The sequence below is a fragment of the Diadema setosum genome, chromosome 16, assembly GCF_964275005.1.
Source record: "Diadema setosum chromosome 16, eeDiaSeto1, whole genome shotgun sequence".
In the NCBI taxonomy this organism is placed as follows: Eukaryota; Metazoa; Echinodermata; class Echinoidea; order Diadematoida; family Diadematidae; genus Diadema; species Diadema setosum.
The window spans coordinates 9,139,767-9,164,414 of NC_092700.1; the positions used below are offsets into that span (position 1 = coordinate 9,139,767).

Here is a 24,648-nt window from a genome sequence, read left to right on the forward strand (position 1 = left end):
TAAAGTAAGGATCAGCGAAGTTCTAAACCACAGGGGAAAGAGATGGTATACTTTTAATTGCAGTTTTGAGTTGAACTTGAATATCGATAGTCATGATACGTCGGTAACGATCATGCTCCCCTGGGCATGCTCTGTATAAGGTTCACCATGTTAAATGAATACATATACATGATGCACTCAATCAGTATACTGATATTCATAATTGCAGATAATCCATCTTAGATAATTAGGCTATATTCAGCACGTTCATCAACGTTTAGTTTTACGTCTCTTCAGTTCTGTCTGTCGATCGCACCGGGGGGTTTCCATCAGATTCGTTGTGATGATGAACATTCCCCATTACCAAAGTTTCGGCGTGAGTGACATTTACCGTCTCTGCTTTGATAACGATGTGTAACGGCTCCTTTCCGTGGACTCGCGAATCAATGTTTATATCGGGATGCTGAGTATTTTTTGCTGAATCTGTGCCATCTGTGTTATCCATCGATGGCTGAGTTACAAGAGGTTGCTCTTCTGTATCGTCACATGTGCGTCCCATTTTTGCGCTGATCGTGTCAGTGGGCCTGGCTCCAAGCGGCTGAACTTCCTGTGGTACAACCTGCTCCGGTTCGACAGCTACCTGCTCGACGGGTTTGGGAGGAGGTAGCATATGCCCGTGTTCTGGCAGACCCGCGGGTGTCAGTTCGGGAGTCCGGGGCGGTACTCTGTATGGTTCAAATTTTCATACCGTGTGTCAGTGTTTAAGGAATAAATTTCTGTTTCTCGAAACCCGGTATCTTTTATCTCATTCAGTAATCTAGATGTCGCGATTCATTTCTTCTTTTTTTTTTTTTTGGTATTGATGTATAGCTACCCTTCCACAGAAATAAGGTAGGTCAGCATATAGTTGTTGCTGCATATAGTTGTTGCTGCTGTTGTCGTTGTTGTTGTTGTTTTTTTACCACCATGGTAAAACGACTTTGTCGTAAATTGAGCTAGTAACATGAGTAAAGCATCAAACTACATGTATTCAAGATTTTGACCATCTCTCCACCATTCCAATTACGAAAAAACTCGATATTCGTTCACAATTATGAAAAGGAAAAAAAAAACAAGAAGTCGGTCGGTTTTGTTTTCAACTGTGACAAAAGTGGCCAACATAAACTTAAAGTGACGGGGAGTTCACGGCAAACGAGCTGTTTGACAAAACAATGAAAATGACCACACTATTCGAGATGTGATTGCTCGAAAGGGCTGTGGCATCCCTTCATGGTATAACTTGGTGGTTCATATTAATTACTTGACGTAAATGCATAACTATTATAATAATGATCAACATTGATTATCTGGTTAAGTTGCATATTTTCATTGGTATAAACGAAAAGTGCACAGTTCTACCAACGCTTAGAATTTAATCCTGGTTAAGAGTAGAACAATAAGTCTCACCCGACTGGGTCACCTGGTATAGGATCTGTATGTAGAAAATACGGAAATGTAAATCGTTACCTGATATTAATTTTAGTATTATATAGCTGAACCTGTATATAGCGGCATCATGAAGGAACAGGAAGTAGATGGAAATGCCAAAATTGCAAAAACTAACTTTTAGCTAGTCAGTATAAAAATTGACTTAACCCTGTCATTGTGATCAAGCAGTTTTCGCGCTATTTCACGTGAAATTCTAAGATGGTGGTCCTGACGACGTTAATCGTTCAACATTTTTTCCTTTATTTTGATTTCATTCGTTGCTTTACATTCCTCTTGAATGTTTGAATAAACAAAATAAATGGACGAAACATAATATTTCATGATAAGAAGTATACACTTAAATCATTCTACTTGAATGGACAAATAGACATATTATGCACAAATACTTCATGTCAAGGGCAACACTCAAATTGTTCACTTAATGTTCAAAAACAAATGTACCAGTTTTTCAAATGCACAAAGCGTATAATATCTCCACTCAATAAGAGTTCACAAGAAACAAATGAATGGAATCTTTTGCATAAAAGATCCCCAACTTCCCATCCCCTATAACACACACAGAAATCTATCATTCCTTATGATTAATTGACTAATCTGCCGCTATGTACGCCCCACCGTAACATCCGCCTTTTCTCCCCGTATTCCCTATAATCCTACCTTTATTCCATACCCCTCCCACACAAAAACAACAACCAATATTTCTCAAGTAGTCTATAATACTCCCACACACACACACACACACACACATTTCTATTATATTATTTGTGTATGATGTTAAACACAAGGCATTTTGTAGATATTTTCCTTGTGATAATACTCTTAACAACAAAATACTGATCGGCAGTACATCCGATTTTACAGGAGTTAACGCACACAAACATACACACAACCAACATCACCACCTCCACCATCACCACCACCAGCAACAAATTATCATAATTATTTCATTCAACGTTCGCCAGAGCTCATCTTACCGAATCTCTCCAGCCCAAGCCACCTTAAACAATCTGTCGTGAAACAACTCCACTTCTGTTTTCTATAACGGTCACAGCAGACAATGACGACCACGAGCACGATGGCAGCGAATATGGCAATAGCCACCACGACGTATATCATCGAGAGTACCCCTTTGCCACTATGTGCTGTCAATCAAAGAAAATGATTACTGAAATTCCTGAGAATATCGAAAACATAGAACATACAGGACAATCTCTCTCATAATATACATGCATATAGTTCCATTAATTAATGTAAACATAATCCTGTATCTGCAGAAAATGACATCAACCCTGATACGACTGGAAAAATAAATATTTTGATCATGGATATAAAAGCTCCTGACAAGATTCGATAACAGAGGTTATATTGTTTTGTTGTTGTTGTTGTTGTTAAGAGCTCGAAGACCTTACCTACTTTGTGCAACAAAATCCAATATTGGTGTCAGAAACGGACGGTACATATTGGAAGGTGTTTAATGTTTTTCTTTTGTCTACTCTTCGTGTTTACTTCGTGCTAGAAGTCTGTCCAAAAATAACTATTAGGTCAGCAGCTGACGACGTGAGCTGGATTCACATCTGCGCGAATTAGCGGGATACAAATCTCGAGATTTACATCGCGATCCAAATTTCGAAATTTTTGCCCGTGTGGACACAAAAATCACACCAATTCCACAAAATCCTGCCTTTATTTCTGAATTTCAGTACTGGAATTATGTCACATGGAACATGTAGAATATGTCGATTGAGTAAGCTACATGGTACTAAATTGTTGGGTCCTCAGGGAAGAATATCCCTATACAATCATTTGTACCTGATCAAGACATCGTACATGTCGTACCAAACACGCATTCAAGACAAGAAGTGCTCTGGTCTAGCCATGAGCTGGTTTTTCAATTCAGATTCAAATTTGTATTTACAATTTCACATTACATTGTATAATATATTAATATTATGTTCTTTTAGGAGAAAATTTAACAGCTCGACACAATACAAAATATGTGTTGGTTAGGTTAAACATAAATTCGTTTTCAAAATCTTACAAGTGTGGATATATGTATTCATATTGATTTTGACTTACCCAAGCCACCATCTTTCTTTCCGGACTCCTGAAGAAGAAGAAGAAGAAGAAGAAGAAGAAGAAGAAGAAGAAGAAGAAGAAGAAGAAGAAAAAGATTATTCCATCAGTCCCTCATACAATCAATTACTTTACTCAGTCTTCTAGACCTTTTGGAAGAGAAACAGATCTTCATATAGTCACATTGATATTTTACACACACACACACACACACACACACACACGCACACATACACCCGCACCCACACGTATACATACATTTTTGATACTATGATGTGTGTGGGTTGTTTTTTTTTTTCAGTGGAACAGTAAGGTATTAAACATACGACCAATAGATAATTATTAAAGTGTCAGCATTTCACATGTTATCCATGTGTTTGGAAAATAGAAACCGAAGGAGATCATTTCTGTACTTTTACATACACATTCACACGAACACACACAAACATAATATATATGTTTATATATATCCCTAGTTGGCACCTTAGTGAGACATATTGGGGGGAAGTGTCTTCATTAGGGAGACAACTGGTCATTAAGGAGACAATTTTCGTGTCTCCATTTCGTAAATTGCCATTGAACATGTATTTTAAAGTTTGCATATAAAACAAATGGAAATGTCTTCCAAATGACCCATCTAGGAGTATATATATATATATATATATATACATATATATATGTGTGTGTGTGTGTGCTATGCATAATTGTGTGTGCAAGCATGTGTAAGCGTGTGCGTGTGTGTGTTGCAAGAGTGTTTGTATGTTTTGCAATTAAAATCATCGTGTCATTCGTGTTTTATTTGTTGAAATAACATCACAAGATAACCATTCATTAAATGATGATGATGATGATAATAATAATAATAATAGTAACAATTTCAAATGGCAGTAACACACCAAGTAGGTCTACCAGATAAAGGTATACTCAAGAACAATTTAGTTATTTAGTCACTTCACAGGTTATCAATTATCAATGATCACTTCATAGCGTTATTGAATACAATACATCCAGTACCTGCCTTTCTTTAGCTTAAAGGGATGGTATAATTTTGGTCGAGGAGGTCGATTCAGGTTTTAACTTTTAGCGAGGTAATCAGAAACAACTACTGAAATATTGAATAGCATGTAATTCTAAAAGTAAAAAAAAGGTTATTTGATGAAAATCGGTTCGGAAATGGCCGAGATATCAAAAACAAATTAGAACAAAATGATCCCACAAAAGTTGGGTCCCACCTTTTATTAGAACCTCTTTGTTCTTTTTTTTTATATCACAGTTACATGTATTTCAGAATCAAATTTCATCAAATAAACTTTGTAATTGTAACAGGCCTGATTGTAATTGTATGCTCTTTCATATTTCATAAGAGGTTTCTCGTTATATCGCAAAAAATGGAGACCTGACGTCCCATCTCAACAAAACTATACATACATGTACTATAATTCTCGCATACTCGCGATGCCATATACAGTTTCATGCAATCATACACACACTTTGTAATTGTAACAGGCCTGATTGTAATTGTATGCTCTTTCATATTTCATAAGAGGTTTCTCGTTATATCGCAAAAAATGGAGACCTGACGTCCCATCTCAACAAAACTATACATACATGTACTATAATTCTCGCATACTCGCGATGCCATATACAGTTTCATGCAATCATACACACACTGGCTGGGGGACAAGGGGGGAGGGGGATCGTGGGTAAATGTCTCCCTACCCTTTTCCTTTGAAAAAAAAAGAAAAAAAAAGAAAAAAAAAGTGAAATTCAACAAGTCCACTGTATTGAGAACGGCCTCCGGATTATTCCCAGATTGTATATAGATGGGTTCGGAGGTATTTTCCTTTGACCCAACCACGAGCAATATTTCTTTTTTTTTTCACTTCATCATTTTCATTTTCACCCAGTCTTGTCAGTGTACAAAACATAGCATGAAGAAAGAAAAATAAATATATGTATCTTACACAAAACGAAATATAATATAAACACGATAAAGTAAGGAGAAATAGATCACTCCGCTTTATGCATAATGTTAACAATGTTGAAAAGAACTGACTCCCGCCCTAAACGGCGTACAAAATAAAAGGAGAGTCTCACCATAAACATGACAGAAGAGAAATAAAAGAAAACGAAGTTCGGTCTCCCTTGGAATATGTATACACAGGGGTGATTTAGCAGACGATGGCATGCGCCTCCAAATCATACCTCGAACATAGACTCTCAAAGTCCACTTCGAATCAACTTCGTAACTCCACAATTACACTTCGTTTCGTTTGTTTTTTTTTCTCTCTCTCTCCCTCTCTCTCTTCATTGTCTACCTTCGCTTCAGGCAACGATTGAGTCTCTCTTTTCATCTTCCAGTCTTTTGAATCTGCTATTCCTTGCCACTACAATCACTAGCCATTTAGGGGAAAAAATGGGAACGTAATTTGAATACACAATCATCCTCGCACAAAGACGATAACAATACAGTGTACTATCACACAACACTGGTATGAGCACACACATGCACGGACTTACTCTATCACGCACCATCGCAAGCACAAAAACAGACAGAACTGTGAATTGTACTCCAACATTATACTGTCATGGATCACCAGATTGCGGTAATATTATGTCAGCCACTCAGCCAGAATGATTCTGTGTGGGCACCTCAGTCACTGGATTTGCTCATTACAATCACTGTAGACGTTACAATCCTATAAACTCCACCCAGATATTGTCCAGAAAGAGGTGATAAAGACGGTCTTTGATAGCAAAGTTGAATCTGCTTACATCCACACATCTGAAACATTTGAAGGTTTTGTTTCTGTCAGCAAGAATACATGTTTAATATCATATATATATATATATATATATATATATATATATATATAATACTATATTGTTTGATACGACAATGAATTATAATACACAGGGCTGCACACTGGCGCCGGTCCGACGGTCAAAGACCGGTAAAAGTCACTGTCGGACCGGTAACTTTTCAGGAAATCCACAAGTTACCGGTCCGACATGACCAGTAAAAAAAAAAAGCATTGGTGGGGTCAGTAGAAAGAAAAAGAGCAGCCCCGATCAGGGAGAAACAGAATGCAAGATATCGCACTGTTCAACAAGTTTTACGCAAGTTTTCGTTTATGTCTACCGGTGCACTTTGTACAGTAAACATACATATTAGTTTTGAGCACCAGCAGTCGACCAGTTATTCGCCCTCGCTTGCGCATTTGGCGCTGCTCACGCACTGCCATGCAATGCAATACATGCAGAGCATGTACAGTGTAACTGCTTTTCGTTTGCTTGCGATCGGCGGTCATGCCAGACAAGAAGCATTGATAGAAGAGCACGCATTTCTGGGTCATTTTACTCATGATTTTTTTAACGCAAGATCGATCCGATCCCGGCTTCGCAGCAGCGTGGCAGTTATGTTAGAACTAATTTACTTGTGTCGATTTTTAGAAAAAGTAAAAACACATTCGATATTCAGCGATACAGTAAATGGATCTGATTGCGTTCATTGATTTTTCATTTTACACAGTCATTTCACGAATGAATATTTTCATTCGCTCAGAATGGTCTCATAATGAAGATAGGCGCAAAAAGGATCACGAAATCGGCTCTTCCGTGTACTTTTTAAGAACGCATGCACAAAATGTGAATAGATAATACTAGGGAGGAAAAAAAAAATCATGAAATCATGGCAGTCCCGCTTACATATTTGAGGTAGAAATCGTCCCAAAAAGGATCATGAATTCGACCGGCTGCGTCGTATCTTTCAAAAGCTTATGTACGAAATGCGAAGAGATTTATAGAGGAGGAAAAAAAAAAATAAAGGACACATTTTGGTGAGTGCATCATAAAAGATTACAGCCGAATAACAATTCATGAAATCAACGCAATCCCGTTGAAATTTGAGGAAATAATATAGGCGCAAAAAGGATCTTGAATTCAGTCCTGCATGCCGTGTTGGTTATCAAAAACGCATGCACAAACGCGACGAGATTATCGGGAGAAAAATAAAAAACACATTTTACCCTTCTGGTGCGTGCATTATAAGAAATTACATCTGAAGTAATTCATGAAATCGCCACAATCCCGCTGATATTTGAGGTAGAAATACTGTAGGCGCAAAAAGGATCGTGAATTCGACCGTGTCGTATACCTTTTAAGAACGCATAGTTTACGAAATGGGAAAAGATTAGCGGGAGAAAAATAAAGGACACATTTTCACCCCCTTTTGGCGCTTGCATCATATAGATTACAGCCGAGTAGTAATTCATGAAAATTTCGCAATCCCGTTGGAATTTGAGTAAACAATAATAGGCGCAAAAAGAATATCGAATTCGGCCCTGCATGCAATGTATAATTTTGAAAACGCATGCATAAATGCGAAGAAATTATCGGGAGAAAAATAAAGAACTCATTTTCAACCCTTCTGGTGAATGTATCACAAAAGATTTCAGCCGAAATAATTCATGACATATAGCAATCCCGCTGATATTTGATGTAGAAATAGGCGCTAAAAGGATCGTGAATTCGGCCGTGACGTATAGGCATGTACGCAATAGGAAGTGATTTTGGGTGTAAAATACAGGACACATTTTCAAACCCTTTTGGCCCGTGCATCATAAAGATTAGAGCCGAATAATAATTCATAAAGTCATCGCAATCCCGTTGAAGTTTGAGGAAACGATAGGCGCAAAAGAATCATGATTTTTGGCCGTGTCGTGTATCTTTTAAGAACGCATTTATACGAAATGCGAAGAGTTTATCGGGGAAAAATAAAGGATACATTTTCAACCCCTTTTGGCGCGTGTATCATAAAAGATTGCATCCGAAGTTATTCATAAAATCATCGCAATCCCGCTGATATTTCAGGTAGAAATAGACGCAAAAAGGATCGTGAATTCGGCCGTGTCGTATACCTTTCAAGAACGCATGTACGGAATGTGAAGAAATTATGGGGAGAAAAATAAAGAACGCATTTTCAACCATTCTCGCCGGTGCGTGCATCACAAAAGATTACATGAGAAGTAATTCATGAAATTACCACAATTCGGCTGATATTTGATGTAGAAATAGGCGATAAAAGGATCGTGAATTCAGCCGTGTCGTATACGCATGTACGAAATGCGAAGAGATTATTGGGAGAAAAATACAGGACACATTTTCAACCCCTTTTGGCCCGTGCATCATAAAGATTACAGCCGAATAATAATTCATGAAATCATCGCAATCTCGTTGAAGTTTGAGGAAACAATAGGCGCAAAAAGAATCATGATTTTTGGCCGTGTCGTATATCTTTTCAGCACGCATTTACGAAATGCGAAGAGTTTATATATCCGGGAAAAATAAAGGACACATTTTCAACCCATTTTGACGCGTTATCATAAAAGATAACAGCCGAAGTTATTCATAAAATCATCGCAATCCCGCTGATATTTTAGGTAGAAATAGGCGCAAAAAGGATCGTGAATTCTGCCGTGTCAAATACCTTTCAAGAACGCATGTACGGAATGCGAAGAGATATGGGGAGAAAAATAAAGAACGCATTTTCAACCATTCTCGCCGGTGCGTGCATCACAAAAAGTTACATCCGAAGTAATTCATGAAATCGCCACAATTCCGCTGATATTTGAGGTAGAAATAGGCGCAAAAACTATCATGAATTCGGCCATGTGGTGCATCTTTTTAAGAACGCACTTACGAAATTCGAAGAGTTTATCGGGAAAAATAAAGGACACATTTTCAACCTCTTTTGGCGCTTGCATCATGAAAGATTACAGCCGAAGTAATTTATGAAATCGTCACAATCCCGCTGATATTTGAGGTAGAAATAGGCGCAAAAAGTATCATGAATTCGGCCATGTGGTGCATCTTTTTTTAAGAACGCACTTACGAAATTCGAAGAGTTTATCGGGAAAAATAAAGGACACATTTTCAACCTCTTTTGGCGCTTGCATCTGAAAATATTACAGCCGAAGTAATTTATGAAATCGTCACAATCCCGCTAATATTTGAGGTGGAAATGGGCGCAAAAAGGATTGCGAATTCGGCCCTGCATGTCGTGTACCTTTCAAGAACGCATGCACAATGCGAATAGATTATCGGGAGAAAAAATAAAGAACCCCTTGAAGCGCGTGCATCAGAAAATATCACAGCTAAAATAATTCATTAAATCGTCGCAATCCAACTGACCACCAAGAGCAGGTTACGCAGCAAGTTCGTGCGCCGATGCTTAGAAAAAGTAACAAACGCATTTGATACAATCTGATTTTGTTCATTATCATTTTACACTGTAATTCACAAACAAACATTCTATTTTTTCCTATCTTTTTTTAAATTTCTTGTGCAATAAATAATGCAAGTTTAAAAAAAACTATTAATCTGTAAAATGTACATGGGTAAGGGGGTACGTCCATAAAAAACAAGAAAATAAGTTTGCAAGTCATTTAATGTTTTTTTAGGTTGTCGTTGTTGACCGGTAAATTTTCTGTTCGGACCGGTAAAAAATGGTAAAACGGGGCATTTACCGGTCCGACAGAGACAGGTTGGACCGGCAGAAAAAATGGGTTAGTGTGCAGCCCTGTAATACATATATATACATGTATACATAATTCATTTGGACATATTATATACATTGTATAAACATACACTCAGTAAAAAAAGAAAGTAAACACTTTTTTTCCAGCACATAATACGAGTCTTCAAAGAAGATTTTGGTCGAAATTATTGTGCCATATACCATATTAAAGATTATCTAATTGGCTATCAACCTGGTAGGTTGATACAAAGGGAAATTTCATGCATGAGTGAACATATTGATTTTTGTCTTTGAAGACACAAAAGTAAAAATTGCAGAAATTGACATTTTGTCATTCATTTGCAGACGCCCTTCAAGATAGCAATGATAACAAAAGACCAATTTAACACAATGAGATACAGCGTCATGAATGAAATAGCAAAAATAAAATTTCGAATGGCCTCTTAAGACTGCTCTTTTTTTCAGGCCACCGCCATTTTAGATTTAAAGATAAATTTCTAGTGACTTGAACCTAGCCACTAGAAAAAAAAAAAATGTCAGGCCCAATATATAATGATAATAACATATATTTATTTGTGAACCAAAATCACAATGTTTGTATGGTATATTTAAGGTCTTCTAAATGCTTTGTTCTAACATTCCTGTCTATGAAAACAAAATAAGTGCGTTGTTCCAAGCACTAAAGGATTATCACTTTTTGAAACACTAATAGCATTTAACATGTTTAAGGAAAATGAAAAACTAACAGCATCTAAGGGAAAACATAGTTCTCATACATCAGGGCTGCACACTAACCCATTTTTTCTGCCGGTCCAACCTGTCTCTGTCGGACCGGTAAATGCCCCGTTTTACCATTTTTTACCGGTCCGAACAGAAAATTTACCGGTCAACAACGACAACCTAAAAAAACATTAAATGACTTGCAAACTTATTTTCTTGTTTTTTATGGACGTACCCCCTTACCCATGTACATTTTACAGATTAATAGTTTTTTTTAAACTTGCATTATTTATTGCACAAGAAATTTAAAAAAAGATAGGAAAAAATAGAATGTTTGTTTGTGAATTACAGTGTAAAATGATAATGAACAAAATCAGATTGTATCAAATGCGTTTGTTACTTTTTCTAAGCATCGGCGCACGAACTTGCTGCGTAACCTGCTCTTGGTGGTCAGTTGGATTGCGACGATTTAATGAATTATTTTAGCTGTGATATTTTCTGATGCACGCGCTTCAAGGGGTTCTTTATTTTTTCTCCCGATAATCTATTCGCATTGTGCATGCGTTCTTGAAAGGTACACGACATGCAGGGCCGAATTCGCAATCCTTTTTGCGCCCATTTCCACCTCAAATATTAGCGGGATTGTGACGATTTCATAAATTACTTCGGCTGTAATATTTTCAGATGCAAGCGCCAAAAGAGGTTGAAAATGTGTCCTTTATTTTTCCCGATAAACTCTTCGAATTTCGTAAGTGCGTTCTTAAAAAAAGATGCACCACATGGCCGAATTCATGATACTTTTTGCGCCTATTTCTACCTCAAATATCAGCGGGATTGTGACGATTTCATAAATTACTTCGGCTGTAATCTTTCATGATGCAAGCGCCAAAAGAGGTTGAAAATGTGTCCTTTATTTTTCCCGATAAACTCTTCGAATTTCGTAAGTGCGTTCTTAAAAAGATGCACCACATGGCCGAATTCATGATAGTTTTTGCGCCTATTTCTACCTCAAATATCAGCGGAATTGTGGCGATTTCATGAATTACTTCGGATGTAACTTTTTGTGATGCACGCACCGGCGAGAATGGTTGAAAATGCGTTCTTTATTTTTCTCCCCATATCTCTTCGCATTCCGTACATGCGTTCTTGAAAGGTATTTGACACGGCAGAATTCACGATCCTTTTTGCGCCTATTTCTACCTAAAATATCAGCGGGATTGCGATGATTTTATGAATAACTTCGGCTGTTATCTTTTATGATAACGCGTCAAAATGGGTTGAAAATGTGTCCTTTATTTTTCCCGGATATATAAACTCTTCGCATTTCGTAAATGCGTGCTGAAAAGATATACGACACGGCCAAAAATCATGATTCTTTTTGCGCCTATTGTTTCCTCAAACTTCAACGAGATTGCGATGATTTCATGAATTATTATTCGGCTGTAATCTTTATGATGCACGGGCCAAAAGGGGTTGAAAATGTGTCCTGTATTTTTCTCCCAATAATCTCTTCGCATTTCGTACATGCGTATACGACACGGCTGAATTCACGATCCTTTTATCGCCTATTTCTACATCAAATATCAGCCGAATTGTGGTAATTTCATGAATTACTTCTCATGTAATCTTTTGTGATGCACGCACCGGCGAGAATGGTTGAAAATGCGTTCTTTATTTTTCTCCCCATAATTTCTTCACATTCCGTACATGCGTTCTTGAAAGGTATACGACACGGCCGAATTCACGATCCTTTTTGCGTCTATTTCTACCTGAAATATCAGCGGGATTGCGATGATTTCATGTATGACTTCGGATGCAATCTTTTATGATACACGCGCCAAAAGGGGTTGAAAATGTATCCTTTATTTTTCCCCGATAAACTCTTCGCATTTCGTATAAATGCGTTCTTAAAAGATACACGACACGGCCAAAAATCATGATTCTTTTGCGCCTATCGTTTCCTCAAACTTCAACGGGATTGCGATGACTTTATGAATTATTATTCGGCTCTAATCTTTATGATGCACGGGCCAAAAGGGTTTGAAAATGTGTCCTGTATTTTACACCCAAAATCACTTCCTATTGCGTACATGCCTATACGTCACGGCCGAATTCACGATCCTTTTAGCGCCTATTTCTACATCAAATATCAGCGGGATTGCTATATGTCATGAATTATTTCGGCTGAAATCTTTTGTGATACATTCACCAGAAGGGTTGAAAATGAGTTCTTTATTTTTCTCCCGATAATTTCTTCGCATTTATGCATGCGTTTTCAAAATTATACATTGCATGCAGGGCCGAATTCGATATTCTTTTTGCGCCTATTATTGTTTACTCAAATTCCAACGGGATTGCGAAATTTTCATGAATTACTACTCGGCTGTAATCTATATGATGCAAGCGCCAAAAGGGGGTGAAAATGTGTCCTTTATTTTTCTCCCGCTAATCTTTTCCCATTTCGTAAACTATGCGTTCTTAAAAGGTATACGACACGGTCGAATTCACGATCCTTTTTGCGCCTACAGTATTTCTACCTCAAATATCAGCGGGATTGTGGCGATTTCATGAATTACTTCAGATGTAATTTCTTATAATGCACGCACCAGAAGGGTAAAATGTGTTTTTTATTTTTCTCCCGATAATCTCGTCGCGTTTGTGCATGCGTTTTTGATAACCAACACGGCATGCAGGACTGAATTCAAGATCCTTTTTGCGCCTATATTATTTCCTCAAATTTCAACGGGATTGCGTTGATTTCATGAATTGTTATTCGGCTGTAATCTTTTATGATGCACTCACCAAAATGTGTCCTTTATTTTTTTTTTTCCTCCTCTATAAATCTCTTCGCATTTCGTACATAAGCTTTTGAAAGATACGACGCAGCCGGTCGAATTCATGATCCTTTTTGGGACGATTTCTACCTCAAATATGTAAGCGGGACTGCCATGATTTCATGATTTTTTTTTTCCTCCCTAGTATTATCTATTCACATTTTGTGCATGCGTTCTTAAAAAGTACACGGAAGAGCCGATTTCGTGATCCTTTTTGCGCCTATCTTCATTATGAGACCATTCTGAGCGAATGAAAATATTCATTCGTGAAATGACTGTGTAAAATGAAAAATCAATGAACGCAATCAGATCCATTTACTGTATCGCTGAATATCGAATGTGTTTTTACTTTTTCTAAAAATCGACACAAGTAAATTAGTTCTAACATAACTGCCACGCTGCTGCGAAGCCGGGATCGGATCGATCTTGCGTTAAAAAAATCATGAGTAAAATGACCCAGAAATGCGTGCTCTTCTATCAATGCTTCTTGTCTGGCATGACCGCCGATCGCAAGCAAACGAAAAGCAGTTACACTGTACATGCTCTGCATGTATTGCATTGCATGGCAGTGCGTGAGCAGCGCCAAATGCGCAAGCGAGGGCGAATAACTGGTCGACTGCTGGTGCTCAAAACTAATATGTATGTTTACTGTACAAAGTGCACCGGTAGACATAAACGAAAACTTGCGTAAAACTTGTTGAACAGTGCGATATCTTGCATTCTGTTTCTCCCTGATCGGGGCTGCTCTTTTTCTTTCTACTGACCCCACCAATGCTTTTTTTTTTTTACTGGTCATGTCGGACCGGTAACTTGTGGATTTCCTGAAAAGTTACCGGTCCGACAGTGACTTTTACCGGTCTTTGACCGTCGGACCGGCGCCAGTGTGCAGCCCTGCATACATGCTGCAGTCAAGACCTTTCTAGTCATGATCCAGTGTAAAATGTATGTTGTCTTACTTGTTTGTCTTTTTTGTGTGTCAGAATAATTATGTATTACACCACTGTGAAGTGAAATATGAAGAAAAAAATGTGCTGGAACTGTCCACTGATGAGTCTCGAGTGTAAGACTGGTGCACTTACAGTGATTCAATTCAGAAATTCATTTCAATTGCATGCAGCTGTTGGAAAATAAGATTGCTATGAGCACGATCAATCATCGCGTAATATTATACCTACCTAGGCTTACTACTGAATGGGGAGGGAGCTTTAGGAATAAAAGTCATATGCATACGATCGAAATTATTTTTCACTTTTAATATCAAAATACACCAAAAAAACTCATTATCCTTGCAAATCGCGTCAGTCAGACAGGTTTCTTTGTTGACAATTTTAATGTAGAACATAAGCGGATCCAGAGGGCCCCCCCCCCTCCAAAGAAAATGAAAGGGGCGCACACTTAAATTTTTGAAGAAAACCATTTTTTTTCCTGTTTTTGCTTGTCAGCCGATGAAACCCGGAAGTGGCGCCAGAAATATTTTTTTTGCCCCCCCCCCCTTTTGGAATTCCTGGATCCGCCCCTGTAGAAGATAAATTTTGAACCCTTCTGAGAACTATGCTTTGCATTTATTTTCAAGCTTGAGATGTTGTTTTCCATGGCTCATATCGACATGATTTATATCAGATAATCTGGGCGCACAAAATTACCATGCATCTCAGATTTCCTCAATCTGGGAGCATTATTGAACAGTATGCCTTTCTGCTCACGTTGACATAACGCCAGCCTGATCTGATCGTATGTACATATTATACAAAAAGCATGCTTATAGGCATACAAAATAGGTCGTTAGTTCTACATTGTATAGTGAACTGGAACTTACCATGAAAGTTCCTACACCATTTCTCGTGCTGCCCAGATGTACGTTCTCAGCTCATCACACCTCCACCGTTGACCAAGAAAAAAGATAACACATACATAAAGGAGCAAAGTTGTCTGTACATATGTTTTTCCAAGAAATATAAATTCATTATTATGAATAAAAAACAAACAAACCTTAGTTCTGCACTTGCTAAATTCAAGCGGAATGCAGGTCGTACTTTTTTTTAACGTGGCGCTTTCAGTATATTGTATTCGTCTATGCAAGGGCACACAGTTGTTTGCAATCGCAGGTTGTTTGCCATGAAGGAGACTGCATGCTGCACAGGTACAAAGTGTTCTTTCCTTTTCTCTCACACCTTTCCACCTTCATGTCCCTCACATACAAGACATAATCTGGAATTCTACATTATGAGGAAGTAAAGCAACTTTAAAAGATCCGGTTCTGGATAAGAGCAATGAGAAACCGCCGTTAACTGACCCGTGTCAGTACTTCAAATATAACCATTTGCATGCACTCATTAGTCAGCCTGCAAAACAGATGAGATTTTACAACCAAGATCCCATGTGGTTCGCGCGAACTCTGATTGAAATCAGGACGCGAGCTTATAATTATATCCACCAGGCACATTTCATATCATGCCATGGACCTAGGAGAATAAGAAGATGATATGTATTTTTCCTACTTTGATGTCCTGCATAGTTCCACGCATAATAATTACTTTCAAAAACTACGCACTCCTTGCATCGCATAGATAGTTAATTCCAATTGATTCCTAGCATTAGACAAAACCCCAAAGCCTCAACCAAAAGGGACTGTCTTTTTCAAGGTTCTAGGTTTAAAAGTGCAATCTCAGGCATGCTTACCATTTTGATGTCTCTAGTGAGTTGGAAACGTTTGGCCTGGCAGCCATAGAGTAGACCAATTGTCTATAACCCAACAAATTGGCGCATGTATAGGACTATGATCGTGCCATCCTGACACGCCTGATATCGCGGAGTGTACCAGAGCGGAAAGGAGCGTGAAAATCGAGTTGTGTGCATGCAACGCAATCTGTCCCCGAGCCTCCACCGACGGGGAGAGGGACAGTGTGATAGCTCTCCTCGGGTCGATGCACCTCAGCAGTCAGCTGTATTTGATTGTAAAGTGGCATTTTACAATGTCAGTGATGTCATAATAGAACTTAAGCCCCGGTCACACAGCACTCCACGTCTAAATCACGTATAAAAAGTTATGAAAATCTGGTGGACGTGGTCGTATGTGGTAATTTTTTTTGTCAATTTTGGGTTTGCCGTGCTTTGTACTTGGGTATGGCCGTTGGCGGCTGTTCCACTGCTGAAGCACTGCCTAAGCACGGCTAACCACGTCCAGCCACGTGTATGTACGAGGAAAATCCATTTGTCAGTGATAAGCCGTTAAACACACGCTATTTCCCGTGATACCAACGCGTAACACGTTTCACGTGTGTTGGACGTCTTTACCACGTGTGCCGCCCGTGGTTGTCCGCGGAATAAACTTTTCAGCAGTTCAAAACTTTTTACCGCGTCCGACGCCGTTCCGATTTTTCCCCGCGTCCTGCCATGTCTATAAATCGACCGTAGCTCGTCTTAAACTCGACATCAACGCGAACAACATCTTCTGCTTCACGGGAGACCACTTTTTGACGGGTTTTGACAGTGATTAAGCCGTAAAGCGCTGTGTGACCGGGCTTGAAATATGATGAAAAGCGTGTGTCATATCAAACAAGAACAATAACAATAACAGCAGCAACAGCAACAACAACAAAACTAACTTAACCAACCAAATAAGTACTCAAACACTCTGAACCATGAGCAAAAATACCCCGTTGTGTCTGATATACAATACTTTGATATAGCAATTCATTTAAATTATTATAACAGGCGATTGGCATTATCTGTTGACGTCTGGATATCTAAATAGTGCGAAGACTATGATTTGTCAGACTTTTGACAATCTTACTCTGGTGAGAGAATGGGGGTTATAATGAAGGGTTACAGCTCGTTATTCCGAAGGTTCGTTATTCCGAAGGCTCTTTAGTCCGAAGATTCGTTATTCCGAAGGTTCGTTGTTCCGAATTTCATTTTCGGATTAACGAATCTTCGGAATAACGAACCTTCGGAATAACGCCACAAAATATGTTCGGATTAACGAACCCTTTTTCATTTTCGGATTAACGAGCCTCTAGGTATAGGGAATTTGCGTGTTTCGGATTAACGAACCTTCGGAATAACGAACCTTCGGAATAGCGAACCTTATATAACGAACAGCACCCGTAATGAAGTACCGCAGTATAGAGCCGACGTAGTAGTTTATACATTGTAGTATAAAGCATTTAAAGTTTTATGCTTATATTTTTGAGAATCCTCTGTTTGCCTTAGCCTGTACTGCTGTTCATAATGTGAAAAATATGATGGGGCCTGCGTAAAAGCAAGCTTGTATAGAGCCGCAGGTCCCGTGATAAAATCAGATTAGGGAAAACATAAGTACAAATATTTTTTTAGGCCATACTATAACTGGGGGATCCGATTAAAACGAACAAAGATCAAATCGAATAAGTGTTACTAAATAAAATACAGAATAAAATACAGAAAGGTCACATGTTGCAACTATACGCAACTACAAATACGGACATTGAGAGAACAACGACTGAGATTGTCAGGATTTCAGTGGGTGTGGAGGTACAGATGATGACGTAACAGTTTGGCATAAATACATAAATGCGCAGTTTGGCATAAATACATTCATGCGCATTGAATAGAGGATGGATATAGCAATAACAATAAACCCATTCGTCACGCGGTATCAAAGCATGTTTTCTTTTCATGTATCTTTATCGGCGCACAGATATTTGATAATCTCTTAATAAAAGTTCTATATAGACTCGGTTAAAAGTACACGTATCCCTACAGTCATGCAACACATAGTTGATAATGAAATGTTCGTGTGTTGTTGTTTTTTGTCTCAAGAAGGTTATTTGTTTGCTCTTCATCGTACGTTTATTCTATGTTTTGTTTTGTTTGAACTGATTTTGTTTCATTTCAGTATCTTTGAACTGTTCTGTTTACAAAGTTTTTGTATATAAACATTTCTCGCGGCAGATCTGAAAAAAAAAACAGCCTTTCTTTATTCAGTGACTGAATAGAAAAAAGAAACAAACAATAAGCAACAAACAAACAATGTACAGCATATCAGTGGCAGATTTAGGGCCACCTCAATACAATGTAATACGGCACTGCGCATAAAACTTTAATTTCAGTATCTTGGAACTGTTCGGTTTACATTTTTTGTTGTTGTATATATCAACTGTTCTCGTTGCAGATCTGAAAGACAGCTTTTTTTTTTTTTTAATTCCATGACTAAATAAAACAAACAAACAAACAAACAACAAATGAACAAACAAAAATGTACAACATATATTGGCAAATTTAGAGCCACCTTAATACAGTGTAATACCACACGACGCACAAAGCTTTCATGTAAGTATTTTAGAACTGTTCCGTTTACGGCAGATCTGAAAGACAGCCTTTTTTATTCCATGACTATTAAATGAAACAGATGAAACGAACAAAAATGTATTATTTGCAGATTTAGGGCCACCTTAATACAATGTAGTAATAGAGTGTAATGCGGCACGACGGTCTCAGAACTGTTCTGTTTACGGGAGATCTGAAAGACAGCCTTAAAAAATGTAATCATAATATCCTTAGTCTTTCAATTTGTCTGACGCATGTTGTGTTCTGTCAAGGAGATAATCAAGAAACCTCTTTGGCGATGATTATGTTATGATGACAATTTAGTGTAGTTATAACTTGCCAGTACATTAAATTACGTGTTCATTGTAAATTGTAAGTTTATTCTGCATTATCTACAGCACTGGCGTTGAGAAACAACTTCAACAGCTGAACCCGTCAAATGCTAGTGGACCAGATGAGATACCTCCTAGGCTATATAAACTTATAGCCCATGAGATTGCACCAGCCTTGTCCTTCCTCTACCAACAAAGCTATGACAGTGGTGTGATTCCGCCTCAATGGAAGCAAGCATTTGTCACGCCAATCCACAAATCTGGTGACAGAAGTGATCCCTCCGACTATCGTCCAATTTCCTTAACCTGTATATCCTGCAAAGTCATGGAACATATCATGCTGAGTCACTTATCCAAGCACATAGTAGTAAACAACATCTTTGCAGACTCTCAGCATGGTTTTAGACAAGGCTTATCAACTACAACACAACTCACTTCTGATGTCAATGACTGGTCTCAGACACTCCAAAATCGCAGCCAATCTGATGTCATCTTTCTAGACTTCCAGAAAGCCTTTGACAGGATGCCACATGAGCGACTTTCTATTAAGCTACGCTATTATGGCATTACTGGAGAGTCTCTCAACTGGATATGTGCTTTCTTGGCTGATAGGTCACAAGCTGTAGTCGTTGATGGAACCAAATCATCGTGGAAGGAGGTCTCATCAGGAGTTCCGCAGGGTTCTGTTATTGGCCCTACCCTCTTTCTACTGTTCATCAACGACATCCAGGATGGCATGTCGTCACCCATCCGTCTGTATGCTGATGACTGTGTGACTTATCGGGAAATTAGGTCAGAAGATGACTACAACACTCTACAACAAGATCTCCACACATTATCATTATGGTCATCCAAGTGGCTCATGAATTTCAACATCAAGAAGTGCGGAGTAATGTCAATCACTCGAAAACGCAATCCTAAAATCTACAAATACCACCTTCAGAATGGTGTCATTCCAAGAGTTACGGAGTATAAATACCTTGGAGTAACTGTAACACCTGACCTACGCTGGAATACACACTGTCAAAACATCAGGTGCAGGGCCAGCAAGACCCTGGGACTTATACGCCGAACATTGCCATCATGCTCAAAGGAAGTGAAGTGTAGAGCCTACACAGCATCGGTTAGGCCTAAACTGGAGTATGCCTCTGAGGTTTGGAACCCTCACACCTTGACGTCCATTAGCAGCCTCGAACAAGTGCAGAAGGCAGCAGCCCGGTTTGTTGCTGGTGACTACAGATGGTCTACATCATCTACCCGTCTGGTGTCGGCACACGGATGGACACACGTTACACCACCGGCGACTCCTGGACCAATGTTCACTTTTTTTTTTTTTTACAAAATCCACTATGGAGTGGTAAGCCTACCAATGCCCTCAGCAGTTACCCCTGCAACCTACTATGGAAGGAACGATCATGACCTCAAGTTCAACATACCCAAGATAACTACTGATGCATTCAAGTACTCATCCTTTCCAAGGACAATTTGGATCTGGAACCGCCTGCCTAGTCAAGTTGTACATGCCACCACCTTAACAACATTCAGAGAAGCTGCTCTCCCATGTATTACAACCTTGCAGCCTTCTTCTGGATCACTCATCCTTTAAAAGGAGGATGCATTCAGATTTTACTCGCACAGTGCACACTTTTATTGTAAATAGAGATCATCACCATGGCACCTCCCAATGGCACACATGTGTAGTTTCAGCCCAGTATAGCTTTTTGGAGCTGCGAGAGGGATTACAGTATCAAGTATAATATTGATAGGTCATAAGTTTTCTAATGGTCCATTGGAATTCAAATACATAGTCAAAACCTTATCAAATTGTGACCTGGAAAAATTCATTCTGCCATGCCCCAATTTGCCTCATACAACTGCTCAGTGACAGTCTTAATGGGTATAGGGCTTATCTCATTGGCCTGGAGACTATGCGGCCACAGGTGCCGACGCAAATCCCCCCGGTTGCGGACAAGTCTCCTCGCCGGCTTCTATAGAGGCGAGTCGGTTTCATAGGGAGTTGCATTAGAATAAAAAATGACACTTTTTTCGGAGACATAAGCTACTGGGACGTCGAGGAAAACAATTTAATCCGCCATGTCCACGATTCCTCGTGTAGCCTTGCGGAAACCCACGATGATAGTGATCTACCGCTAACCATGGAGCTACCATAGCTCCATACGCTGACAATGAGGAGTCGTCGCGGAGGCGTCTTTGCAGTTGAGATGACGTCTCTCAGAAGTAGTCGCCGTGGCTGCAGGAGACGACCCTGCCACTTCAGTTGGTCGAACGATATGTCGTTCTGTTTGAAGATGTCTCAAAAGTCACCGAAGAGACGCCTTTTGGTGAGATGATTCGATCACAATACACGAATAACCATTATTGGCCATGTGCTTTGCAGGAGAAAAAAGTGCAACCATAAACGTTAAATGGAAAAGAAGTCATGATTACTTGAATGGCTGTTGTCAGCATGGCAGACCTCTGGCACCTTTTCCTATTTCCCTATCGGCGAAATTATTTTACGTATAGCTGCATTTATATACTTAGTACTTACTTATATCTTACCATTACAAATATTCTTACATGTATTTCTTACAAAATGATAATTGTGTAATGTGCTTTGGGTTTTGGTACAACTTTTGTTTGAGGAAAATGAGTGACAGATTGAACTGAATTGATAAGAAAATTGAATTGGATATGAAATGAAAATATGACATCATTATGATGATGCATGTGATGCGATGGATTTCTCGCCCAACCATTATAATTATTTCTAATATTTTTAATTAAGGAAACACCACAATTTTTACATCGTTCACATCTAGATGTTTTGTTGTAATAACCTAGCGATTTTAGTACGTTTTAACATTCATTATTCATTCTTTCATTCATTCATTTGGCAAAATACAAAACAATTATTCAAATCAACGCAGGAAAGCAAATACAACATTATACTCCTGAGAAGCAACACGACCTGTGTTTGTAATGGGAGCCCTTATAAGTACATTTTAACCATCACACGTTAACTTAAACAAGCATGAAAACCACCCAATTAAAATAAAACATACATGAAACATCAGGGGGCATTTCATGGAGCATTTTGACCGACAAATTTCTCGGACAATTTTGCTCTCAGCCAATGAGATGCAAGGATTTCAGTAGCTTAAAACAGTTTGTCAGAAAAAAAAAAAAATCTGCCAAAACGCTTCATGAATGCCCCAAGTTGACAAACAAACAAGCAAGCAAACAAACATAGGCCTATACCTAGATTCATTCGCACCCACACTCACTCACACATCCATCACGAGTGCACATAAAATGAAGGGTGAGAAACAAACAAGCAAGCAAACAAACATAGGCCTATACCTAGATTCATTCGCACCTACACTCACTCACACATCCATCATGAGTGCACATAAAATGAAGGGTGAGAGAAAGAAAGCAAAAGAAGAAAAGCTGTCTCGTCTGTCATCTTTAGACCGATACATGTCTGATACGTTGCGTTTATGTAGAAATTCAAATCTGGAAAGTGCTAATAATAATGGGGTACTAGATCCCCCTCAATAGAATTCCATTTTTTTGACACCAGTAGAATAAATATAGATTAGAAAGTGTTAAGTTCAAATCATTGTTGAAAACTTAAATCTGGTCACTCAATCCTAATTTTTTTCGGATTAATGCTCTTAGAAACATCAGTATTAAGCGCTGTATAAGTATTATTTTCATCATTATCATTAGATTACAATCTCAGAGTTGAATTTGTCACAGGTTTACGTAAATTACAGACTTCCCGGGTGGGATATGAATGAAATGAGGAAGTAATTTGAAACATACTGTAGATACTTCAGGCAACTCATTGCGACGGTATTTAAACACGAACAACAGAACACTTGGTTTAACAATTAAGATAAAATATCGGAAACGTCTGAAATTGCACAGAGTGGTGAACTTGTTCAACTAAAATGAGAATTGTTTATTGTGCATAAAGCCCGTTTTTGAAGCGTGCATATGTGTTTGTGTTTGTGTGTGTCTGTTGTGTGTGTGTGTGTGTGTGTGTGTGTGTGTGTGTTTTATATAGAGGAGACTGAATTCTTATTACCAGAGTACGGACCAAAAACATGAATTTTACATTGTATTATGTGTATTACGTCTCCGCCCCTCCCTTCCCATACCCCTGCCCACCCAGTATTGTTGAGTGAAAGCGCTGTAAGAGTGGCTGGAATTAGACTATCACACTTATTTTTTCCTTTTCTTTTTTTTTAAGTGATGTGTCATGGTCAACATTAAAGTACACATCCACTTCATAGAGATTCATACTAAAGTAAATTTGGAAGAGATGATTTTTTTTTAAGTTGATTTCAACTTCTCTTCTAAAGAGGTGACTATATAAGCAGCTGTTTTGCGGTCTCTGATTTAGGAACTGCTGCAGGGGAGCACTAGGTTTGACATTGAGATCCATGACACGTGTCACAACACGTGTTAAAAGGGAGTCCTTACTTTTTTATTTGGTAGGTCTCAAAGAGTATAGAGCATCATGTTGAAGAACTGATCATTGAAAATGATGTGAACGACCTTGGATTTTTTATATGAAATTGTGAGGAAATTATCTAATACAATATTTGATTTACAGTGGAAGAATAATAACAACCGCAGATAGATTATAATATACAATTTTGAAGTTAAAACAGATACAGGCCTACTTCTTTTGATAGGTCAAATAATATGCATGGAAAAGTACAAATGGGTCATTCAGTTTCACGGAAAGGGCAGGCAACATCACCAAACGTCAACCTTGCTTTCCAATCGACCTACATACGCATTCACACATAGTGCAACCACCGAATGGCCTTCGCTCGTGAAACCTCTCTAGCTAAAGCTAGAGCATTCAATTTTGCTGCAGGGCATTCAGTAGTTATAGAATATTTATACAATTATAGTGTTCTTGTCCTTTGTTTTCATTGATTCTCCTTCTTAAGTCAAAACTAAAATGGATATGTGAGTGATATAATTTCACTGCTGTAAAAAATAACACACAACGTAACTATATTTAAGATCATAAAAGATCAAAACAAAAGTACAAACTCATGTAACGCTGCTATATAATTATGCAAAACATTTGTGGTAGTATGAATCATAAAAGACAGTACATTTGATTCAAAAAGAAAGTAGGAGACGGTCAGGATAAGCATGACTAGAACTTAGGCTGACAGCCTTATGGCCAAAGTTTGCTCAGGACTGCCTCTCACAAAAGGTAGATTTTTGCAATGATATGTAGTTGGAGAAAGATGTAACTTTTCTTTTTAAAAGGGGAATGTCATTCATTTCACGTCGTTTATATCAAGTCAAGGAATTGAAATCATCTTTTTCTTTTTCGAATGGC

At 38.4% G+C, this 24,648-nt stretch overlaps 1 long non-coding RNA gene across 1 annotated transcript; it reads right to left on the reverse strand.

Annotated features, from left to right (window-relative positions):
- Positions 1-547: 547 nt before the first annotated feature.
- Positions 548-2,530, reverse strand: LOC140240028 (uncharacterized). Its single transcript, XR_011902011.1, has 3 exons — positions 2,442-2,530; positions 1,426-1,450; positions 548-704 (listed from the first exon to the last, which is right to left on the reverse strand). It is a non-coding gene; the product is annotated as an uncharacterized lncRNA (long non-coding RNA).
- Positions 2,531-24,648: the final 22,118 nt, after the last annotated feature.